Raw genomic sequence first — 25,647 nt, 5'->3', positions numbered from 1 at the left:
ATATAAAGACATTTCGTTCCAAGTGATTTTAGAGCATTTCTTTTGGTCCATTCATCATGAAATTATTACACAATGTAAAGGACAGCTGGAGTATTGAAATGATGTAGAAAACTAAAAATCAACAAAAATGCAGATACATGGATTTCACTGGACAGCACAGATATGCAAAACCAGTACAAACCAGTCCTGGAGTACAAAGAACACATCACTCAAATGTCAGTTTGAAAAATCAGCCACATCTAAACATCTTTCCACTCCCAATATGTTTTAATGCTATTATCTGCCAATATTATCTGTCATCACTCAAGTTCTATAAGCATCTGCACCTCATGCAGGGAAAAAAAAAAAAAAAAAAACGGTATCACTGCTGTCTAATTACTCAGTGTAAAAGCTATTTTTCTGAATATTTCAGTATGTCTCCCAAACATGCTATTCAATCTGCATTGGACAAACAGTATATTTAACGCTGGTAAAGTCAGCAATTCATGGAACAATACAGACTCAAACAATAATGTGGGTACTGGCAAAGCAGGCTTGCTGTGAAAAAAGTAACCTTAGAGGATCTGAGGAAATTGAATGATGCTGTGAGCCTTGTGCAGGATACAGACCCTATCCGACAACCAATTTGAGTGCAAACTCAAAAAAAAAAAAAAAAAAAGCTAGAAAGGACAGCGTGCTGCCAATCACATCATGAAAACACAGCTACAGTACCATCCTAGTCAAGCCCAGCGCTTGAGATTTCAGGAAAGGTTGATCAACTTCCTGTGTGCTTTTAAGCAATTTCTGACAAACAAATAACTGCCCAGTCCAGCCAGAGCAATTCTCTTATGGAGATAAATGACTTTGCCAGCACTTACGGCTCCATTACGGCCTGCTTCTCACACTCATTCACTGAGCTCAAACACAGGACACAATGAAGGAGTGATCCAATAGTAAATATAAGCCACAACAAACAAACAAATAATCAACCCTTCAATCAAACCACACTGGCCTATATAACAAAAGCTTGCAGCAACAGCAGCCTTCAACTAAGGCGCAAAACAGGAGCACACAAAAGACAACAAGCTGCTGCTTTAAGATTATTCCTTATCAGAAGGGTGAACGTTAAGAAGGAGAATGAAACACTGCTTTTAAAGTTTGGACTCTGGCTGGTTTCCCAGGGACCAGCACCAGACTGGAGTAGTTGAATAGACAGATAAGGAAGCCAGGCGGAGAGGGAAGCGCATCATTTCTTTACTTATTACCACGCCGTACACTTCAGCGACAGCCCATTTATCTCCATCTGCAGCAGCAAGGGAAACGCCAAAGCCTCCAAAATGCTTCTGGCACCTCAACTCAGCTGGAAACACAGAGGAGGAGCTGGAGCAATACAAGAGCTGATATTGTTGGTTAGAGAAGGTCATTTCCTGCAAAGCTGACAGAACATCATCTCCCAGAAAGACACCTTTGTGAGGAAGAGTACAAATACATGAGGAAACCTATAATACAGTTCTGAAAGAATAATTTTAACCAAAGGGTATCATGCAATAGCATTTGTGTCTGTTCTACGACCTTGACGAAAAACTAACACTGACTTCGCTGTGGGTGTAACATTACCCAAGGCCTAAACTTGACCTTGAATTTGGTTAACGCAACCGCAAAAAGGTCAAGAAAGTTCATGTACGTGTTCTCTTGCTTTGTGACTTTGGTGGGTGGGGTGGCTTGGCTGACATATCCTCTAACAGCACCGAAGTCAGACATCAGACCGGACTCCAATTGCAAGGCCATCCCCCAGGGACCTGCAGTGGAGTGCTGCATGCACACCGGCGGAAGGCTATGAATAGTTGAATTCACCAAACGTCCTCGCAGAACAACGAAGCTTCCGCAATCAGCCACTCCAGCCCAGTGTGAATGGTGGTGTTTGTTGTTATTGTTTGTGGAGTCAATTGTGTTTGTTGACACACCAGTGAATGAATGAGCCAGCATACACAAATAGCCTTAAAAACCAAGGAAATGACCACTAACATCAGTATGAAAAGCTATTTTTTGCATGCAAGGTTCATTAAGGGCAATTATTGCAAATGTTAAAATTCAGTGTCTAGATAATCATGAATCAAAGTCAAATTTAAAGAAAAAAAAATCTTAAACAAGTATGCAAATGGAATTAAAAGCTAGAAAAGCTCAAATTCTGTGCCTGACCAAGGCTGTGTGAGAATGTTATGCCACATGGTAATTGACAAGGGTTGAGCTAGTATTTTTCTTTAAGCTTTTATTTTCTGGCAGAGGTCGGACTGAATCTGTGCGACATATCAGGTTACGTTACACCCAGAGGTAACCACAGCAGTGGTGTTATTGACTAGCCCATCCAAACACTGTTAGCATTTGCTAATACACAGCAAAGTTACTGTGGCTAGGAGGCTATGAAGGGCAACAAATCATTCAAGCAATGTGAGAATCTGTCAGCTACATTGTACTGGCCAGGTGTTAAGCAAAAAGAACTTATTTTTCACTTGCATAGTCATTTTGCAACAGTGAAAGGAACAATGTGTCATGTATTCACTGTACTAAATCATGAAATGACCATGAGGTGTCAGAGATTAATGAAACATGCCCATTTGAAATACTGGCTTCTCCACAACAAAGCTACAGCCAATGTGCCCACCTTTGAAATTTCCATTCTGGAGCAGAAAGTCTGTTTGTGTTTTGGCCTGTGATCCCACCCACTACTCATTTCCCAGCACCATTTCAAGACTCCAGGTTGTCTGACATGAAACAAATTGGCAGGCGAACACAGCGTGCTAGAGCCACGAAAGCAATGAAGGAACTGGATCCCGACCTAAAAATCCTTGGCATCCTTCTAAAAAGCTCCATGACCGGTGACGTAGTAAAACAGGAGTAAATATTTGGTGATGCCTTTGAAAGATGAACACAGCTTTGAGCCCTAAAGGACTTGGACAGACAGAGTTGGCTGATTTTCTCTTGAACAGGTTAGCACTAAGCTAAGGTTAGCCAACCTTTATTAATTTACCATATAGTAGGAATGGGCATTTTAGGTAACATTCGAGTAATCGCATTCATAATGTGTGGGCCACGTGTAGCTGTGTTATAAGGCAGACGAAATGGGTTCCTATTCACCAACTTGTTTGAATTTTCTATTCCACCTTAAATTGGTGGAGCAGTTACATTCTAGCACCTCAGTGGCCAGAATATATTTAAGAGGAACTATTTAAGAAGGAATGGGAAAATTGAAACAAGCAGCTGGCAAATGAGAAGCTGACTTCAAGGCAGCAAGTATTTTCGGAGCAGTGGGCTTTTGTTTTTGGAATAATAGGCTTAGCTTTGTCATACAGTCAGCTATGCATCTAGCTAATAATGACAGATTTATTAAAAAAAAAAAATCCACAAGCTTGTTACTAGTTCTAATACTAATAGTTAAAGTTTAACGCTGCACACGTTCTTGTCTGGAGAGGAAGGGCAGACAACGCTGTCCAATATTTTGAATTTGGACTGTAGTACACATTTTAAACGCTTACTCTCAGTATTATATTGTTCCTTTAAAAGAAGCTTTTCAAATGCTAGCTAGCCTGCTCACTGGCAGTCAGTCAGGCTGCACAGACACTTTGGTTTGGGGTGGGGGCTGTTGTAAGTTTAAAAAAAAAAAAAAAAAAAAAAAAAAAAAACAACAATAAAAAAGCCTGTCTTAATTCTGATTGGCTCAAGGAAGACACGAATTCCACAATTTCTAACACAGTCCCGCCTCAAATTCAACTTCTATCTGTATTTGGTAGTTAAAAAACATTAATGCAGGATCAAAGTTAAAAAGAGATTAACAAAATTTGTCCTTTAAATATTACCATTGGTATGAATAGCGTTGCCCTGTGGCCTTGTCAAGACTAAAGACAGGGATATTTTAAGAATCAAGAGAGCAATCACTTTACTGACATCTAGAGCCTGTGCCGACTCCATGGTAACTGAAAATCTCTGCTTGCCAAGTCCATCCTGGAATTTTGCATCATGATGGAACGAGGCTGTGCTGTAAGGAAATGTCCGTTACCCTTGTCCATAGATCAGCAATAAAACTGTCTGGAGGACACAGCTAGAGACAGGTGTGAACACAGCACTGGAATGACAGAGTGAATCAGTCAGTGCCTCTAGGGTCCATCAGACCTCATTCACAACAGGTAAGAACAAGGTCACTGGAAGAGAGCTTGCAGCTGAAAGACCTCAAGACAGACATGTGTACAACAGCGGCCAAGCAATTCAAACACGGCTTCTAAGCCAGTCCAAGGATGGGGCACTCGTCAATAAGCCTGTCATCATCCCATGGAAATAACATAAGTTATGACTAACAAGTCTTTCATAAAATCCAACAGCCAAGTAGAATTTCTTCAGACTGAAAGAACAGATATGATTTTTAACATAGAGCAGAGGTCACTAATAGGCGGACCGCAGTCCGAGTCTGAACCAAGACGCAGTCTTATGCGGACCTGGACCTATAACCGATAAACTATAGAGAATTATTTAATTTAGACTGGAGTTTACTATTTTAGTAGGCGTAGCTTTTCCAGGCGGTACTGCGGCCCGGGAGACTCACAGACCAATCGCATACATTGTAAATATCACACGTGACCCTACTGAGCCAGATCTGTACATTATGCTGAGCACCGAGACTTGAGTGAATGATGCACACAGTGGAGGGATGAGGTGTCGGAGAAGAAAGTAAGCCAGAGGGAAGTTATTTTCACATGGCGAGACCTAAAAAGAGAAAACTGGCAATAAATGTTGAAATATTACTGAATTATACTTTATTTGATTTTACGTTCAATTATTAATTGCATAAAATGTTGATGTTACTCCTAGGCTACTTCAGTATATCATATATGGCACTGAATCATGATGCAAGTTAAACATTATGATGTTCCAGACCTTTGCTTGAGGAAATTCTCTAACCGAACATTACAGGTGAGTGTAGCTTAGCACAGCTCAGATAAGTTCTTACCATTAGAAGAAACAGTGGAGCAAACTAATGCCACAATTACACATTGAGGCACTGAAGGGGAGGGGGCACATTTCATACATACCAATGGTGGCTTACAGACATGCAAATATTGTGGGTGATGACCAAAAATGGACTATGTAAAACGTAGCTAAGCCCCTACGCTGGTCAACGTTTTTCACTTGAACCTTTCTTGTCTTCACTATTCACTTATTTAAAGAGCCCACGTCAATGACCAGGCATTGTTAGCATCAAGCACTTCAGCAATATGGGCCAAGGCTGCATGTCGAATGCAGCTGTTGATAAGGTCGCTTGGCCTTGGTAGCCTCAGCTCATAGTTAGGACGTGCCAGACAAAGCCACAGCTGTGGATGTTAAGTACTGCAAAAACCTCTTTTTGGCCTGGTGCTATGGTAGCCAAAAGCACAGGCCTCGCCATTGAAGATATAGGCAGACTTTCACACCACTGGCAAATGGCCAGACAGCCATCTAACTGCCATCGGGTGGACACCTGCTACAACATCCACTCAAGAGGATCACCAAAGCTCCAAACCAGTATACTCTAAAAGGCTACTTTGCATGGGTGAAAATCGATAGCAAAGCAGGAAGCAAGCCTGCTATCAAAGGCACAGAAGGGCATAAGCAGGAATGATGTGGCTGCAACAATATGAAACCGAGCCCCATGGAGATCTGTGCTTTTGCAAAAGCAAGCAGCAAGAAAGGATGTTGGAAAACCATTTGATAGTGAAGCATCCCCACTCTTCAGTCATCGTTCATTTAGAGGAAAAGATGGCTTTCAGATTTAAAGCTTACTGCGCAAAAAACTTTGAATGAATGCATGAAATAAGTAAGAACTTAACAAGGGAATGCCAATACTGGACACTTCAAGTACATATATCCACCAATGCCAGTACATAAACATTTATAAAACACAGAAACTGGAAACTACCTTAACTAGCAGAACAGGGAAAATTACACTTATTTTAAGAGGGTCAGAAATGCAGTAAAATTAATAAAATGCAGACATTCAGCAGAGGTCAAGCATTGCCTGAATTTCTGGTCTTCTGGAGGAAAATAAATGCTAAACTATTAGTTTGAAATGTTACTCAAACAAACATCTGTCTAAAACTGATGAAAATGCTGGTACTGTTATGATTCAACCTTCATCTCGTATCTCTAAATAAGACCATGCACAAATGTCCATCTGAGAGGAAAACAAACATGCCAAGCATTTCAAGCAAATGTAGGTTACACAGTGAGTCAAAAAATTGTAACTGATTCCATTCGATACTGTGCTGTCTCAGTAAGATAAGGTGTGGCTAAAATGTCATGTTTATATGTTAATGGTGCCGAACTAACAAGCCATCACATAGCATGATAGTTACAATACTATTTGTTGCATTGTTGAATAACAGTGCTCAGACAAATATTGTTCAATTAAATCCAGTATATGTTACTCAAGACACCCACTGACAAATTCTAAATCCCTCAGTCAAAAGCATAACTGATCATTTTTATTTATTTTTATTTTTTTTTTAGGTGACTCAGCGTTTGCACAGAACACCTACCTCTCCACACATAGCAGTGGTTCAACAAGGCATGTAAAACGCATAGATGGGATCAGCTGGGTCTTTGGGGACCTTTTGGCCTTGTACTGCATGGCATCTTTGTTTTTTATGGTTCTCATTATCGAAACGTACCACTGTGTAAAAGGAGCCAGGACGGCAAACAGGGATTTCCCCATTTAAAGTCTTTTCAACTTTACACATAAACCCCTGATTCATCAATAGCACAAAGCAACGGGATACTGGCTGAGGACATTCAGCAAACACAAACAGGAGTTTATTTGCATGGAAATTTAATCGCAGCCCCCAAGAAGGGGAAAGATGCCAACACCGCACTCTAGCCGCTCTCATCCAGTACTCCCAACATAAAGGAGACAGAAGGGAGGAGAGAAAGGAAAAAAGCAATAGCAGAGAGCAGGGACAAAAACATTGGCATCATTAAAAAAAAAACAGACTGAGCAACAGTCTGGTGATTTGTTTTCACCCTGCAGCATGTGCTGACATAGGCCGTGATACGGCAGTGATGATAGTCAATCAAATCAATGCTAATCAGACTAACAGCGTGTGAAAATCTAAGGGAGGCGGAATATCTCAGTTTGACGAGTCGTGTCATGGATTGGAGGTTAGGGAACCAGCCCTGTGACGGGAAGGTCGCTGGTTCGATCCCCAGAACCAACCGTGCGTGACTGAGGTGCCTGTGGATAGGGCTGCCCACCTTCACTTCACGGATGGGTTTAATGCGGAGGTGAAATTTCCCCATTGTTGGACTAATAAAAGGTAACTTAATCTTAATCATGCCACGCCTGCAAAACACCCTGCGGGAGCGCCTCCTGATAAAGAAAGACCATACAAATACAGAGGTCAAAGCCAAGGGCAACATGCAACATTTTTATTTAATAAAGTCATCATGGTTGTTATATTTCTACTAATTACAGCAGTAACACTCTTACTAAAGTGTCATGTCTTGGCTGGAAATGAGAAAGTTGAGATCTTGAAAGGTCTAACGGAAAACGGTCCAACCAGGATTTTTGTCTCGCAGTGGTATCTAAGTGTAGTAACCCTTCACTGGTTCAAGAGCTGGAGGGAAGGCCTTACACATTAAACCAGCCTTATTAGGAAGTGACCAAGCAAGTCAACCTGCCACCAATTTCATTATGGGAGGAAAAAAAACAAAAAAACAAAAACAGCACTAGGCTTTCTGGAAATTTTAGATACAGTACTCAGTAAATATGAGCCATAAATTAATCAGATTTTAGTCACAGTTGTCAGAAATAAAAAAAAAGTGCTATACCATGACTCCTGACTCAGAGTCACCGCAAAAATTATACAAAAAAGTACAAGCTTACATATATGCTAACGTCTGTTACAAGCTTCACATACAATATGACATGTCTTTTACAAGGTTCAACTGTTCATGCTCACTCCAGAATATACCTAAATAAATAAACCAACATCAACACCAACATCAGCTTAGTACTAACACTATTAGAGGTCCCACAGGGTCGCTAGCACAAATTAGCATTATCTTAGAGGAGCTTATTTTCCACTTTTGACAAAGTTCTGAATAAGCTGAAGGACTAGTTTTAACATTCATGGCCTGCCAGAGATACCAGGACACCAGAGAGGTCTGATCAGCGATCTTACGTCTGTTCTTTGAGATCTAGACTTGCTTAGGTAGCAGTCAGGTTTTTAGAAACAACTTGCTACTCTCTTGAAAAACTGGAACAAAAGTAAGATCTGTATTAAAATAAAGTATCAGCTTGTTGCAAGGACCCATTCAGTCAACCATGTGTAAATATAACTCATTACTGCATTGCAGTGCAGTATTCAGAAAAAAATTACAACAAAAAAACTTGAATTAATTATTTTTTTAAAATAAATTGAAGTTAAACTAGGGCTTACAGAATGGCAAAGTGCAAACCTTGATGGTGTGGCATTTTTTTAAAACGTCTACATAAATAAATTAAGATGTAAACAAAATTATTCAGAGCAGTTTAATGCAAAATGCTCCATTCTAGAAAAAGTCAGAGTCAGAAGAGTGGTGATAAGAACCAGACTTCCACCTCTAAAAGCTCCCTCTTAGACAGTTATTACATGAAATGGTTACAAATACACTGCTCAATGTTTGAGACACTGTTTTACAATAGTTACAAAAATGTCTTTAGCTAAAACCCATTTTAAATCATGGCCGCGAGGCACATGCAGACAAAATAGTCCAGTGAACAATTCCACATCAAACCACTCTAAATTAGTGTTTTTGTTTTGCGTTTTTTTCTCCACTCAATTATGCAGAAATGTGGAAAAATCAGTGGAATTCCTTTAAGGCAGCTGCAAATATAGGTGGCACATTTTCCTCCCAGAGGACAAAAAGAAAGAATCCCCTGTAGTGTGCTAATCAAACTTCATATCATTCTTTGAAGGACATGCATTCCACTTAAACCAGAAAAGGAGACTGCACTGAAGTAAATTACTGAAAATACTTTCTGCTCAGTGTCGTCTTGATTCCAAACGACTCTTCCGCAGGGGAGTTACGTGACGATAAAGGGCAGCAGCTAAATTAGCACAGCATCAGAGCACCGTCTTGCAGCAATCCGTCCGAATAACAGTTCCTGCCAGCAAAGTAATTAGCTTTATCTCATGATGTGCCGCACTAATACATGATATTAAGGAGAATTCTAATCTTTGTAATTATATATTTTTTTCACAGCAGCACAGGGTGCAGTATCAGAGTCAAGTCCTCTTTTAGCCCAGTAATCCCATAAATACATGGCTAATGCTTTCTCATGCCCTTGAGTCTACATTTCACTGAAGAAGGTATTAATCGATACCAGCGCTATTAAAGAATTCAGGCCCCAGTCAGTTCAGAGGAAGGAAATTTTAAACCTCTAGTTTAGAAGAAAGTTGGCAACAATGAGGAGGAAAAATGCCCTCTTCAATTATATATAAGACTGCAGAAAAAGTTCTGCAACTGTCTGATGTGTGATTCCTTTCCTCAAGGAAAGCTTTCATCTTTAAGAACAGAAAAATTGAGCTCCACCCTTGATTCGGATCTGAAAACTTCAACAGGTGTTTCTGTCCATCGTTCCTCTGTGAAGACATCATTCGACTGAACAGACGTGTAGCAACAAGCCATTAATAGGAAAGGTAAATAGATAAATCAAACAAAAAAGCTGCCAGGGTTCTTAGAAAACAGAGTGACCACACCAGAGTCCAGACCTTAACATCAGTGAAGGTGTTGGGATTACTTGGATTGTGAGACGTGTACAGTGCAAACAAATTACTCAGAACTGAAATACTGGTGGGGGGGGGGGGCTCTGCTGACTTCTTTGATAGATTTGATAAAAAATATTGTAATGGGATGCAAAAGATCACACTGTGGAGCCAGAGTTAAAGTAGCAAGCAGCCAGAACTTCTTCAGTTATGACAGCATTTACATTATGACAGATCCAGACAAGAACCATGTCTAGTCACATAGTCACCAATCAGTAGGGACGAGAACAGCTCAAGAGGGTCAACGACCCTACATTTTCTTCCACTTATCTGGTGAAGACAAACTGTTTCGCTAAATAAAAGGCTTTTCGCAAGCAGAGGAGGAGAGCTCCGTCACAGGCAGCCTTTTAAAAGGTGCCCATCCAGTTCGGAGCGAATTTCTATGGTTGTCAAGGCAGCAAGACAGCCATTAAATCACCTGGTTCCATTACAAAATCAATTACTCTTACATGGTCTCTCAGGTCCTTCTAATGGCTAAATAACATCAGAGAAGCAAACTGCAAGGTCGGTCATGCTGAGTGGAATCGGAGAGACAGAAATCTTTATTAGAAGCTATTACCAGAAACTTCTCTGTCTGCCTTGGCCACAATGCAGAGTCATCTTAAACCACAACCTAAATGTGTATATGATCTTGAATGAATGAAGCAAACTAAAGCACGGTCTAGAACCAATAACTCTCTTGGAGTAGGCCCACTTGATAAGTGAAGTAGCATAATGCAGAGAAATTCAAATCAAAACTACCATCTGTTAGTATTAAGCAAATAATGTCAAAACAATAGTGGATGAAGCAGACATTTTCAGAACAATGGTCCTGGAGTTTGATTAGCATCTGATTAGCATCTGATCCAACTGATTAGCATGTCCTTACTCAATTAAACTGTGCACGTTAGAGCAGGCAAAATAGTGGACAAGAACTTCAATATGAATTCTAATAAAAAAAAAATTCAAAATTTTAGTTGTATTTATTCGATGCTTCAAATACTTCAATGCACTATATGCAATTATAGAGGCTATGAAACGGACAGGGTCAATATTCCTTCTGACAACATACACAATATCAATAAATACAGTGACTAAACAAGGCTTGGTTTAGAACTAACCATCTCCACATGTACAGGCCTACAACCCTGCAACACCCATTAGCATTACCTTGCGCTGCGGGGGGCAGCCAGCAGCCAGGCGCTGCAGGTGTTCAGAGGTGTGGCTGCAGGAAAGCAGATCTGAGCAACAAGCCGTTCGACCCAGCCTCTTCATTAGCAAGGAGATGATGCTGCAGCCACAACCACACATTGACTTGCTCATCAGACGCTACTCTTTCAGACCAAGATTTGATGGTAGATCCCTGTCCCCAAAGGGGCGAAAAATTTTGAAGAAGTTCAGCTTCTCAAATAAAGTCCTACAAGGCTGAAGGAACCACCTGGGATACCACAAACAGTGGGTCACTTCAGCAAGATCCAAAGGAGGCAAAAAACAACATCCATATGACAGGGCGTACTAGAAACGGGCCATGTCTTCTGACTTGCAGTTATGTGATGATGGCAGCTGGATTAACCTTCATAGTCCAGTCAACTCTTCTCCGCAACTTTCTACAAGTCTTGTCAATGCCTTCAAGACAAAGATGAGAATGATCACCAGATCACTGGAAGAAGACCCAAGGCTCTGCAGTTTCTGTAGCAATACACAGCACTTGCTGAGGGTAGTTAATCTCCAAACAGCTTCTCCAAACATCCAGCGAGTTGCAGCTTGTTAAAAAAAGGTCAAGTCTACCCTTCCTCCACTTACCACCAAGCTGCTACAGATGCTCTGCACCTTCCCCCTCTTGCCTCTTTCTCCAATACAGCCTTCTCTTCCCAGCATCTTGTCGCACGGCCTCTCTCCAAGCCCCTCCCCTCCTTCTCCCTCTCTCTCCGCTCTGGACTACAGCACTCTGCTGGCTCCACTGACTCACAATCAGGGATAGTGCTTCTCCTTCGCTACACATACAGGTCCTCATCACTACACCGCTGGATGTCATAGTATCTCAAAACAACACCTCGCTGCCGTCTCTGACCGTGACGCAGCTCGCAAGGACACGATGACTGCAGTATTCATTGTTCATGTTATTGAAACTTCATTCCCTCCCTAACCACTCAATGCAAAACACCTTTTAGTGAAAATTACAACTCCAACTCCAACCCACTTGCTAGAGAGTTCATACTGGACACTGAATAGGTGGGGCGAGCAGCAAGAATTCAGAGAATGTGACTGAAGCATAGGCACAGTCCAAACTGTAGCAAATGCTGTTTGTGAGACACCACGGGGGAATCAAACTATTCACAGCACTGAAATAATGAGAAATAACTGAAAGAAAATGACTTAAGTGCCGTTAAATTGCTTCTTAGACATAGTATGGAAAAGATCAAACTTAGCTGAGTAGCTTCTCAACCACTTACAAAAGCTGTGAGCAAAAGTGTCAACTTGTGGTGGTTTTTTTTCCATTTTTCAAAACAGAAAAAATAAATACAAACCAGTCAAAGCAGCTAAGATGATCGCTTCTGTCTCAACGAAACATTTAGAAAGGCAGCAGCCCCTGACTCATTCATCACCCTCCCCCTTTTCATTCTTGTACTTTTCTACCTCTGAATCTCCCTACTTATCCTTTATTCCCTCAGAACACTGAGCCCAGATCAGATAGGGATTCCCCAGAGCCTCGCGGGAGATATGCTAATCATCCTATTCATCGGCCAATCGTAATGAGCTGATAAGGAGAAGCCGATGAAGATTTCAAGCTGCTAGATGAGCGGAAGAGCTGGTGTGTGCTATGGGGTTTCATTTGGGACCATATCAGGCACTTCAGCTCCAGGCACCCAGCCAGGCAGCTATAAATAGCTTGAGAATAATAATCAGCTGGATCACCTTTCATGATAACAGGTATCAACAGAAGCTCGAGCTCTACAAATGAGTTTAGGCAGGGACGGACAAGGGTAATGCGGCAGTTTGGGATAAATTTAAGCCATGCAGGGGAGAGGAAAAAAAAAAGAAAAAAGATGTGACTGGCTAGGAAAGCAATGCCTACAACAGAAAAAGGAGTTAGCCAAGAAAGCATAAATGACTTAGCAAGAGGCAATTCTGCACCAAATACTGCTGCTGTGATTCCACAGACAACATCCCTTGCCTAAAGACAGCTTTTTTGGCGCATCCCGTCTGCTCAGTATGCAGCCAGTCAGGTGTGCTCAGTCGAGCATTGAGCGAGGAAAGCGTGGAAGCACACAGGCCTGAAATCACTGGAAATTGACTGCAGTTAGCATCTCTCAAGGTGAGGACTGTGAGTAAGAGGCGTGGAACAACTGTCAACCACAACTGGGAGATGGAACAAAGAAAAAAAAAGGGCAGGGAATACAAGAGATTACTGGTGGTGCTACCTAAGGAGCAGGTTAATTACCAGAATACCAAATAAACCTAAACTGCACCATTTATTTCTTTCAGGTTGACACCAGTAGCGAAATCTCAAGGCCTTTTAAAAAAAATTCTGGTCAGTAAAGCGTTTAACTTGACCTAAAATAGCCTAAATGTGTTCTGTAGAGATGGGTATGTTGTCAGGTTTTGACATTTAAAGCTCTAACTGAAGGCTGGCTCTTATAGCCATGGTTCACAGCACATTTTCCACAGTATTAAGAGAGAAGGGAGAAGGTAAGCCCAAACTTCTGGTTATTACAGAAGTTGAAAGTCTCTCAGACGAAACCCACTCCAACATCTCAGAAGAGCACAGCTGAACTTTTAAGAAGTTTTGGCACTATGGTTCATTACATTTCCAGCATTCTCAAGCCATTGTTTAACCCCACTGCCAGGGTAAATAGGCTAAATCAACAAAGCCCTAAAACCCTGACAAGGATTGATCGAGTCTTCCAGCATGAAAACAGAAACTGATAAAGCAAGACAAAACAGAGAGCTCATTGCAATACTTAATGGCATCAAAAAGAACATTTTTCTTCTATATATTAGGACACTGCAAATAAATACTTCAAAGCTGCATAAGCCTGGCAAAAACAGTAAAAGCCGCCTTATCTATTTTATTTAGAAACAGTGAGGTGCCTTTACCTCCTATGTAAAAACTCTCAGCAATGTGAGGAAGCATCTTTTAGTCTGAAAGAAGGCAACGCTTAAAGCTCTTGCGTTTCTGATCCATAGGGAAGAAAGTCAAACAGCAATTCAGAGCTGAGCAATTTCAAGATCCAGCACACAGCATAAAGATAAGTCCATGAAAGACAAAAGGAAAAGTATCCTGTTGATCACAGATGAGGTATACAAAATGATACTATATGCAATAGGGTTAGACCAGCTCCTCTGTATTCCAGCGATATCTCAACCCAATTTAGTGGTTCAGGATTGCAGCCAATTCAGGAACGTTTTAATGGATCGGGTATCGGCAAAACCAAGTCCGATCCAATTCTGATCAATATTTCTTTTTCACAGAAGCACCATAAACAGCCATGATCATTAGCTTGCAGCAGTTTTCAGAAGAAATGTTTTAAAGTAGAAAAAATTTTTCATCTTAGATGAACTTTGTAATCTCAGAGTTTTAAAGTTTTGAACTGAATTTGTGTAAAAATGTATATGTAAGACATGAGTGTACAGCTTGTGTTCTTAGTAGCATTCAGAAGGCTTAGATCAGCATTCGTAAGGCTTCATGACACCTACATGAGCTTCTCAAAACAGCATAAGTTTGGCAAATACATGGCTTAATAATAAGTGAAGCTTGTTGGAATAAGCCTTTATAAAACATTTATGTAGATTTATGTCAGACGTGATTAATCATCTAGGTAAATGGCAGTATCCACCATGTTTCTGGCTTAAATTTCAAGTATATCCTACATTATCCACATACGAATTCCAAAATGAATTAGTCCCAGTGTATAAATAACCACACACACATGAAAAATTGTGTTTTTTTCTACAGAATGTTTAAGTAATTTAGATTAATCAAACTAGATCATATTCATTAAACAAACCATAAAACTCATTTTAAAAAAGTATACCAAAACACAAAACATCGCGTAGAATATCACATCATGCACATTTTTAACAGTCATTTTTCTGCTGGCGCTGATCCCATCAGAAGTCTGACGGGGCTTAATCTGTGGGAAGGTTAACCCTTATTTGATGAAAGTCTTAAGTTCAAAGACGTAATCCAGGTCCACGTCTGAATTTCAAAAATTTTAATCTCTTTTGACATAGGGAATGACGACCGAGGTGAAAGGCTGTGCTGTTCATTATTTATGAATATTGCTTTTCACTGCATCAGCTCCTTGCCTTCCGATCGATCTGCAGAGATAAGAGTCTCAGAGAGGCTTTCAGAGCTGGAGAAAGAGACCGAGAGAGAGAGAGAAGGAAAAAATAGAGCAAGAGAATGAGTGAAAAGTACCTGGACAGCAAGAGAGACCTTTTCTACATTTCTACTAAGATAATTGGATCTAGAGCTGCAACTTATTATTGTACTAATCAATTCAACTACCAACTACTAATTGACTAAAGGAACCACTATGCTTAATTTGGCTGCCATCATTCACAGTTCTGAACATTAGATAATATAATTATATTAGAGATAGTATTTGACTGACATCACACTTGTTACTGCCATGTTGTTGACACACCACTGATCAACGTGATGACAGATGCAACAGTTGTGCTACTTATCGTCAATTAATAAAGCATCCCGATAGAAAGAGTATAGCCAAAGTGTGCTGCATGCTTCCTGGCTATAGTAACAGCCAAAAAAAATAAATTAATAAAATAAACAAACTTTTATAGCATCCAGGCTCATGAGGGGAAAGAGGAAGAAGAGCACTAGAAGAGGAAGAGGTAGAGAAGGAGAAAAGAAAACTTTCAGCCATCTCCCTATACCAAAGTTTACCTTCATCAGTCTGTTACAAGTAGACAGTAAGGTGGAGGATGACTTCTGTAATTCTGCCCTTGATTATTTTGAGTGTTGAGAACTGTTCACGGTTGACATTGATAACTGACTTTTAATTTAACTATTTATATGTCTTGAGCTGTAGCTAGCTGAGAGAACGTCAAAACGTTAGTAGAGAATATTGCTTAACCCCATCAAACAGATATCTCTCAGTTTTGTGATCACAGTGGTATTGATGGTGACACTGGCCAAGTCACCACTTAGGCATAATCTCTTGTGGAAGAAACTTTTAGGAAGGGTTACTCTTCTTTAAAGGCAATAATTGATTTCATTTTGGTACAAAGCAGTTCCAAACAATATGGACATCCATTCGTCCATTCAAGACAAAAACGGGGGGGGGTCAATCATTCTCCTACTGAGAGAACAAATGATCTAGCCTTGCATGTGAATTTTTCTTTCTTTTAAGATAAAGGGCAGTGTTATGTGCTGTCGGTTTCCCTAAAATACCATTAGAAGTGATACTGTCGGTCCAAGACTGCAGGAGATAAATACAAGACAATTATCTGCTCTTCTCTATGCTCATCTACCTCTTCAGTGGACTTTAACAAAACATCGTAAAAGCAGCTCAATGTTTGAACTTTTAAATAACCCAAAATGGGTGAAGATACTGAAAGCTGCCTCTAAAAAGGGAACTTATCACCCCTTTTGTTCATCAAAGAAAGCAGTAGAGCATTTTAGTGATGATAGCTTTATATTATAATACAGATAAACATTTCCACTGTTTATCTGGTCAGAATGTGATTATTACCTCAGAAAAAGCACTTATACTAGACACGTACATAAGTTTGTGTGTATAAATTGTGTATCTACTATAAAATAAGACCAAGACAACTCAGCAACATGTTTACAAAACTTTACCAGAAATATTCATCCCAAAAACCCAACTGTAATCTCCCATTCACTCATACATGCAATTTCCTGATGATTCAGTTGAGCCAACCTTCCCTGAATGGGTGGCTGGAACGAGCGAGTGTTGGCACACAGGTTGGCACAGAGGGGATGCCCAATGGTGCCAGGACCAACGCGGCAGACCTGCTGCAGCCCTGTGGCCATATGGGGCTGAACAGAGAGACATCATTACCTGCATTTAATGAGCAGAACGAGCCAGAAACACCAACATGCTGAACGAATGCAGCCCTGAACTCTGCAGAAATTAAATTCCTCCTTCTGAGATACAAAGAAAGGGGGGCAAAGAAAGAGAAATGGAGAAAGAAAAATGAAAGTGGAGGGTAGAGAAAGAAGAAAAAAACTGAGAATGAGAAAAAAGGAATAATAAAAGAGTGAGCAGGGCAAAAAAACGAAAAGAAAAACAAAAAGGAAGGAGTAACATGGAAGAAAGAAGCAAAGATAAAAACAAATCAAACAAATAATAGAAGAAAAACAAAGATGAGATTAAAGAAAAGAAGTGAAACAGTGACTGTCTCCCTGAATCACAGATCAATGAGCTGAACTCTTAATATTCACATCCACTGCTTTAAACTATGTTAACAGCAGAACAACAGGATCAGAGTGAAGATTAAAGTTCATCCATAACTCTTATTTGACGCTCTAATGCAATATAATATGTTATCATATCCCATTATGAAAACCATATTACTTGTACTTTTGAGAGCAATGTTTTGTCTCAAAATTCAGAAAATAACTGTAGCCATGGTCAAGCTCAAATAAAGGGATATATTCAGCTTTCTGAAAACAGGTCTTCTTTAAAGGGCCATACCAGAGGGAACTAAACTCATCTGCCTTCCTTTTGGAATTAACAGTAATTCAGTCTGTGAACAGTATTGAGGTTTCAAAATGTACTGTTCACTCACCAGTCTATACAATTAACCTATGGAAACCAAGTAGCAAAAACAACCCATTTTTGTGATGACAAAGACTCAAATATCTGCCTATTCGGCCTACAGAAGTTTAGCCCCGCCCACTAATGCAGAGGTTTATAAGGAGTGATCTTACCAAAAGTAAGATATAGGTCCTTTAAATCTCACAATCAACAATATTGGCATACATATTTGAAAACTGTTTCAAAAACAAGCCTGTATTTCTGCGGAGCTGAACTGTCAGTCTCCCTGAAGGCCTAACTGCAACACATCTCCAAATCTGGAAATCATTCTTAATAGATCTGAACATTTTTCATTTTTCTGAGAAAAAACTGATCTTTGAGTGAATGTGTGCCCCCTGCTGATTCACATCCTTGCACTGCTACCTTGACAAACTGTTTAGCAGGCTCGAGTCTAATTCTGGAGTAGAGAAGACAAATCTCCTTAACAGACATTCACTACTTCTCAGATTCTCAGGGTTGAGAATTCTTCAGTCCTAACCAATCCAGGCAGAGTCGGACGAATAAATGAACAACCATTTTCCCAAAAGGGTATATTTCTCTGTTTTAACGGGAAATTATAATGAATTTGTCTGCATAAGTAGACAGTATAAAGTCATTCAGAGTGGTCTGGTGTGAACATTTTCATCAGAATTATTTACAGTGGTGGTGACAGGAACCAGACGTCCAACTGTAAAAGCTCCCTCAGTGAAAATGAAAATGGTTATGAATACTTTCTCTGATTTTCCACTATTTCACCATCATCAACATTACATATAAAAACTAAGAGGATTTTCCACTATTTCACCATCATCAACAATACATATAAAAACTAAGAGGACACGTGTAGATTCACTGATGGTTTTGGACAGTAAATAAAATGGCTATATCAGTGTTAAAGACATGGTTCCTACCACCACCACTGTAAAGAAATCAGAGTCTCTACAATGAGCCATTTCAGATCAACCGAAGAGGCTTTATGAAAAAAAATGGTGGATTTTCTGGTTCAGTGGTTTCCTAGTTGTCCTTGGCAACACTTCTGTTTTGTTATGTATATGCAGCTTATAATTAAACATAAATACAAATTCAAAGGGATTAACTGATTGAACAAAAGTTGGCTTTCAAATTGGCAACCAAACTCTGATGAATGATCCGGAGGCCAATAAATAAATAGATAAATAAATAAGAATAAACACAAACCCAAAACATAAGTTTTGCCCAATTCTATTTGGAGAATTTAAAGTAACATATTTCAGAATCAATTTCTCTGTTCGACCTGCACTTAAGGACAAAGTGGCCCTGAAAACAGAGTGAATGAGTAATAATAAACCATTAATGATGAAAAGGACTGCACCTTCCTCTCCTCAGAGTTCCTAAATATTTGCTTACAATGCTGCCCTCTAGTGGACAACTGCAGTGTAGGCAAGGTAACCGTGCCCTGCGCAGACAGGATGAAGTGGCAGACTGTGAAATCACAGCTTCCTGTCTCTCCGGGAGTCAGCGGAGGGTGTGTTGCCGCTGTTTCACACTCCACTTCCTGTTTGTCCGAGCGCACGAATGAGAATAGTGTCCGTTTACATGGCCTGAGGACCCATGTACATGGTCAGAGGACCCAATGGGCTCAATACAGCACACATGCACACAGCAGCAACCAGGCAGCTACAAAATGCACAATTATTTGTGTATTTTTGTGCTAATTAACGTCTGAGGACAGAGAACTTTGAAACTGTGTCATCATTCTGTAGTTGTCATGTCCATAATAGGAACTAAAGGTCTAAGCTGGTTTTCTTCGCTGGAAAAGCTCAACGTCTTTGAAAATACTGCATTTTTCCTGCATTTAAACGTTGACAGATCTTCAGAATAACAAAATCGTTAAGTAGTCAAAATACAAATACTGCTATATGCATACTAAAACTGCTGCACATTGAACTGGTACCACAAGACTGAACTTAAACAGGCCACAAAAATCAGCAAGATTTATTGAGCGTGGTAGTTTAAAGGTTTTGGCAGTTTTAGGCTGCCGTTTAAGTTGCTGGTGGTATATACTAGTAACAGTAATGACTGTGTTGAACTTCCAACAGAGTGGATATTCAATACTAAAACTGCTTAAGTAGTGCTGGTTTCTTTGCAGCATTATTCTGGTAAATGCTTTAGGTCCATCCCATCCTGGACAAACAGACTCAAAAACAGCTTTTACCCCAGAGCCGTATGGGAACTGAACACTTCCAAACACACACACACAAAGACTTTCTATAGTACACTGTGCTCAGTAGAACCGACTGAACACCACTACTGCTCTTTACGGACACTAATTTCATAGGACACTTTACACTGTTCCAGTGCTCCACTACTGCTCTTTACGGGCACCGATTCATAGGACACTTTACAGTGTTCCAGAGTTCCACTCCACCTCTGTTCTATTTATTATTCATTTGTTCTTGAGAGTGCAATCTGTATTCTTTTCTGTGCAATAAGTCTTAGATGTGCAATATTATGTAACGCTATAAGCTGTCCAAGGAATGTGCAACTACAACTGCTACCTCACCTGTCTATTGACTGTTTTAGAATATAGTTTTATAGTCCTTTTTTCCCCTTAAATTCCCCTTATGTTTAGATGTTTTAGCCTCATGTTTAAATTGTTTTGTATGTAGGAAGTGCCGTTGGATTGCTGCTCAATTTCGTTGTACACTGTGCAATGACAAACGCATCTTATCTTATTCATATTTTGATTATATAACAACCTCATTATCTAGAGGATCCAGATGGAAGGGAAAATTTACACAGGACAAAAAGCATCAGCTTTAGCAACATGACAACAGCGATTTTCAAATGTCATTGATTTTTCACATAGAAAAAATATGCCAACACTGATACTTTGACTTGTGTACATTCACTCCTGAAATGTCAGTTGATCCTCTGAATTATGAGATGGTTAAATAGACAAAACTTAAATATTGCTATTTACACATTTATATATTTACACAAAGACAGACAGACAGACAGACAGACAGACTACAGCATAGCAGAGACTACAAAGTGCAGCTACAAAAAACAGGGTGGGAGATGCTGCAAAAACATATCCTGATACTCAGAGATATTTTCATTATGCACAGTATGCACCACAATATTTTAGAGACAAATGCACCCATAACTCCACATAAAAAAACTACGTATACAGTATTTTTTCTTTTACTTAGTTTCACTTGCCACATTTTATCCATGTAAACAGGCCTAATTATGCTCTCTCTGTAATAAAACATGCAGAATTTAAGTACTGATGATACCCATAAAATTCTCAGAAAAGCATTTATTTATTTTTAATAACAATAACATTAACAATGAGGTCCATGATTTTAATCCAAGGCCAATCTGCAACATCCATACTGTTAACAAGTCTGCTAAGTAACAGTTCTGCAACAAATCACCTCTTAGATCCGGTGGATCTGTTCAAATTAACCACAATTTTTTTTGTCTTTTTTTGCATGCTGACTCAATTCCTCTATCATTAATTTAATGACAGTGGCATCACATCACATCACACTAAAATAGAAATGTAAAGTCTCCTCCAGTGTTTTTTTGGCCATGTTTATGTTCTGATGTGAGGCATGGCTGCGGGCTATTTCGGGTCGTTTTGGGAAATTACAAAAAAATGCTTCTTTCCAATAAAATGGCAAGTCAGATCACACACGAGATCTTGCACCAGAAATTTTCTAATGAAATTAATCCAGCGTGAACTGGCCTTTACTATTAAACCTCAACACAGCTACATAGTGTACAAACATTACTACTCAAACAGCAGCCTAAAAATCTCTAAACTACCCCACTAGACAAAGCTAGCTGGTTTGGGTGGTGCATTTTGGTGTGGTCAAGTTTCAGTGCTCAGCAGTGTTGGCTCACATGTAGTAATATTGATATTTGGCCCAAAATGTACATGTTTGTTCACCACAGGATGTTATTTTGACTTATTCCTGAGAGGGAAAAAAAAACAGACGAGTTCCTAATATAGGCAGACGCTAACAGAAATATGCATGGCTTCTAAAGATAAAAATACATTTATAAATCCTTACTGTTGTGTCTCTGTAATAAAATCTCACTGCATTTGGTTCACAGATTATACTGTACTGAAACCTTCACATTAAAAAAGTGAATATTAAATGTATTATACCACTCATAATGAGCACAAAGGCTGTGAAGGAACACTTATTAGCAGCTACCTGCATACCTGTAGTACATCAGCAGAGCTGCATTTCATACAGTTACATCAGTCTGTACAGGAGACACAGGTTCCTCACAGTGTTCCCAGCAAAAGCACTAAGAGAAGAGGTTGAACTCATTAGTACATTCCCTGGAGGGGTTTCACTACAGGCCACATGGAGAACAAAGGAAGAGCAAAAGCTGATGATAGAATCTGAAAACAAACACACCTCCGTGTCAGAGTGAAGGTACATGAAGGACTGAGAAAATCATGAGACTCTGACATTTCCACAATACACAAAGGTGTATCACAATATATCGTTTTTCTGAAGTTGGAGCAGACAAAGTAATATTATTAAAAATTAAGTAGGATATTTTCACTGAATGTGTCATTTTGCACTGCACTAAATACAATCAAAACCAACTTTCCAAAACTTTTGAGCAAAGACCACAAAAAACAGGACTACATTTACACCTTTAAAGTTAATGTGAAAAGAATAGCTATAAAATATTGCTATAATGCAATTCCTGATTTGAACGTTATTGCACCTACTTGATATGTAAAGAATGTGATCTAAAATTCCAAGCTCTTTATTCTTTTTATTAGTTTGTGACACAGGCTACCTTTTTGAAAATGAAAAAAGGAAAAGAAGCCAAACATCAGCAAAAATGCATCAATACTGATCAAATAAGCTGTTCTGATCTGAACTGGCTTATAGTTAACAATAAATGTAGCCTTTAGCATCTCTGATACGATGACATAAAACACCGTAAAATAAAAAAAAATAAAACATGTGTGTGCTCACAACATTCCACACAAGGATAACAGTTTCCTAGTTCACCTGATGACAGAAAAGGGTTAAAATCCAACATCCGCAAAAATTAACTATTTAAAAAGAGAAAAGGAAAAAAAACAAAACCATATCATATATTAAAGGCTTGCCAACCAGACTTTCTATAGTCGGACTAAATCTGACTATTTTTTTTTTACCATGAAGTTACTCAGCGTTCTAGAAGCACTGACCATCTGACCATAGCCATTATATACTCAAAAAACAAAAAAGGTCATGCAGTCAGAAAGCAATTCATCACAACAACGATCGCATATTTCAACCTCATGATTTTTAATTCAATTCTGGTGTAGAACGTAAGCACTGTTAAGGTTTCAAAAAGTATTGATCACATACAGTCAATACATAAAGAAACTGAAATAAAGTTGTACAGAGCAGAAGTTATAAACCGTTTTAGCACAGACTACTTTTAGAATGAGGCACAGCCAATCAGAATAGGGCATATTTACATACATCGGTCATACAGACACAGCCTGCTTAATTCTGAAGGATTAAGAGAGGTAAAAATGAATGTTTAAGTATAAATCCACACCAATAAAGTACAAGAAAAGTTTTGCTGTGTATTTATGTGTGCTTTAGCATGCAGCTCTCCATCCACCAAAGCACTCCCTCCCCTGGGAGGTTGACGAGTGGAGGCTGAATAAAGGTGGACTGGGCCTGGCACACATTTTATTAAACACACAATAAAGAGAGGCCGTGTGCAGCCGTGGAGGCACTGAAGCCTTCAGCACTCCACAGGGTTATTTCTACTTTCCTCAACTATCTGCTGAGAAAGCAAGAGAACGAGAGAGCGAGAGCGAGCAAGCGAGAGAGAGAGAGAGATTTAATTATTAAGAGCGGATGTGTGCACCAGTGGGAGAAAAAGACAGAGAGAAAGAACGGATACTAACACCTTCTCAATTCAGCAGTACAGCGTTTCCTCATATATACACCAAAGGATGGTGAATTATTCATTGTAGGGACTGAAACATTCTTACTAGATACTGAACTACATACCGAAAATGGTGAATATTGTGATTTCATTTCTGATTCTTTAGAACATAATTTAGTAAATCATGCAGTGGCATTTCGATTCTTTTGGTATGATCCATAATTACATTTGAAAATGCACTGAATGCACAAACGTAAGTGGAGGAACTGCTTACACAGTAGTAAATTAGAGTAAATACAGTGTAAATTCAGATCCATTTATCATGGTTTTCTACATAAGGTCTAGGCACTCCCCTCGCTCTCTGCGCCCATCCGTATGTGTGACACCGTCTACAATATAAAACGGACACGCAGCCTCTGGCACTGGAGCCTCTTTAAAAATTTATCAATGAACACCCCACACTGTATCAGTTTATCCTAATTCAGAAAAGCGTGATGATACATGCATTATTTAGGATCACAGTGGCCACAGCACACAACCAGGGTACAATCATTTTTATCCACACATGCACACACAAATGGTGAAACATGCAAATACCTATACTTAAGCAATAGAACACGAGAGGGAGTGTGATATCACAAAAAAACATTTAGCGATAACAAACAGCCTAAATAAATTAAGAAATAAATAGATTGGACCATGAACGTGTCATTTAATATGTTTTAGTGTTAGCAATTCCTTCTGTCACATATTTCAACAAGCAGCTTTTCGCCATGTCAGAGTAATGAACTCTGATCACTCGCTGCACAACCGGCAGTTCGTTCTCCGGCTCCTCACACAGACCATGTGATCTTAAAAGTATCCATTTCTGTTTGTGCGCTAAGTAAGAAGTAAAAACTTAAACAGCTTGAGCATCTCCTATCAAAGTCGTTGCTTAGCAACAATGTCTCAGCAGAGTGATACAATGTTTGTGATGGTGAAATAACAGCACGATTAGAACGCCTCTCAACCAATCAGCTTGCGTGGCCGGAACGAACTATTGAATAAGTAATAATAACATCCCACACAAATTACACGTCCACACTTCGCTATATGTAACAGACTCCCTGTGTATTATATATAAAATGCCTATATGTACCTTAAACATTATATATAGTTGTTTGAAGAAATTATGGATCAAATTACATGATTTATTAACTGGAAATAGGTGAACACTCTGCCCACAGCTGAATTTCTACATTTTTTTGGCATAGCTCTTGCACAGTCCACATTTTAGACTTTATTTTTATCTGAGTAGGTTAAATTAAAAATAAATAAATAAATAAACAGTAACTGTTCATTATATGTGCAGACGTTTTTTCTGTAGAGGATGCATAAACCTATTGTCACAAGACATGGAATTTGGGCGCCCAAACTTTTGCATACAACTATGTAATTACACAAAGTCAGGAGCATTTTGCTAGTTCTGCAGATAAGGCCTGCTTTTACTACAAATTAGGACACTTCAGTTCCCAAAATGGAGAAATTAAAAACACTAATGAAGCACAGGAGGAAAATGTTAATAAATAAAACAAATGAGTGAATAAACAGGCTTTAATTGGGCGAGTTATGAGTTCCTCCATCGGTGTCCACAGTAAAGAGAGTTCTTCTACACTGCTGACCTGTACGGAGGAGGAAATATGAAAGTTCATTTCCGTGCTTTGACAGAGAGAACAATGGAGCGTTGGGTGGTTCCTCCACCTCCGTTTTCTTCTTCCCTTCATCCTCTCTTTCATCACATCAACAGCTACGGCCATCTCTTCCTGTGCTACGCTGTAGCAGAGCAAGGATGACCTGCATACAATCGGAGACTCTCAATGAAGCTGCTCTAATCTGACTAGAGCGGAGTGGAATTCCAGCCTCAGTCCCAGAAACTCCACCCACAGAGCTACACAGATCATGTGATATTTATGGTAGGCTAACACAGAACAGCCCAAAAATACATCACATTAAAATCACAATCTCCATTCTTTACACACAGCATACCGATTCTACAGGCCTGCAAAGATCAGCACAACAGCAGCATGTTTAGGCTCAAAATAGTAGTTCAGGAACCACACCTAAGAGATACTATATATATATATATATATATATATATATATATATATATATATATA

At 39.4% G+C, this 25,647-nt stretch overlaps 1 protein-coding gene across 2 annotated transcripts in view; it reads right to left on the bottom strand.

Annotated features, from left to right (window-relative positions):
- fbxw7 (F-box and WD repeat domain containing 7) overlaps window positions 1-25,647 on the bottom strand; it is a 208,714-nt gene that overhangs the window by 137,506 nt on the left and 45,561 nt on the right. The window lies entirely within an intron of this gene.

This window comes from Pygocentrus nattereri, chromosome 22 (genome assembly GCF_015220715.1).
Source record: "Pygocentrus nattereri isolate fPygNat1 chromosome 22, fPygNat1.pri, whole genome shotgun sequence".
Classification (NCBI taxonomy): Eukaryota; Metazoa; Chordata; class Actinopteri; order Characiformes; family Serrasalmidae; genus Pygocentrus; species Pygocentrus nattereri.
The sequence above is the reverse complement of the archived record's forward strand: the minus strand, read 5'-3'. Positions and strand labels throughout refer to the sequence as shown.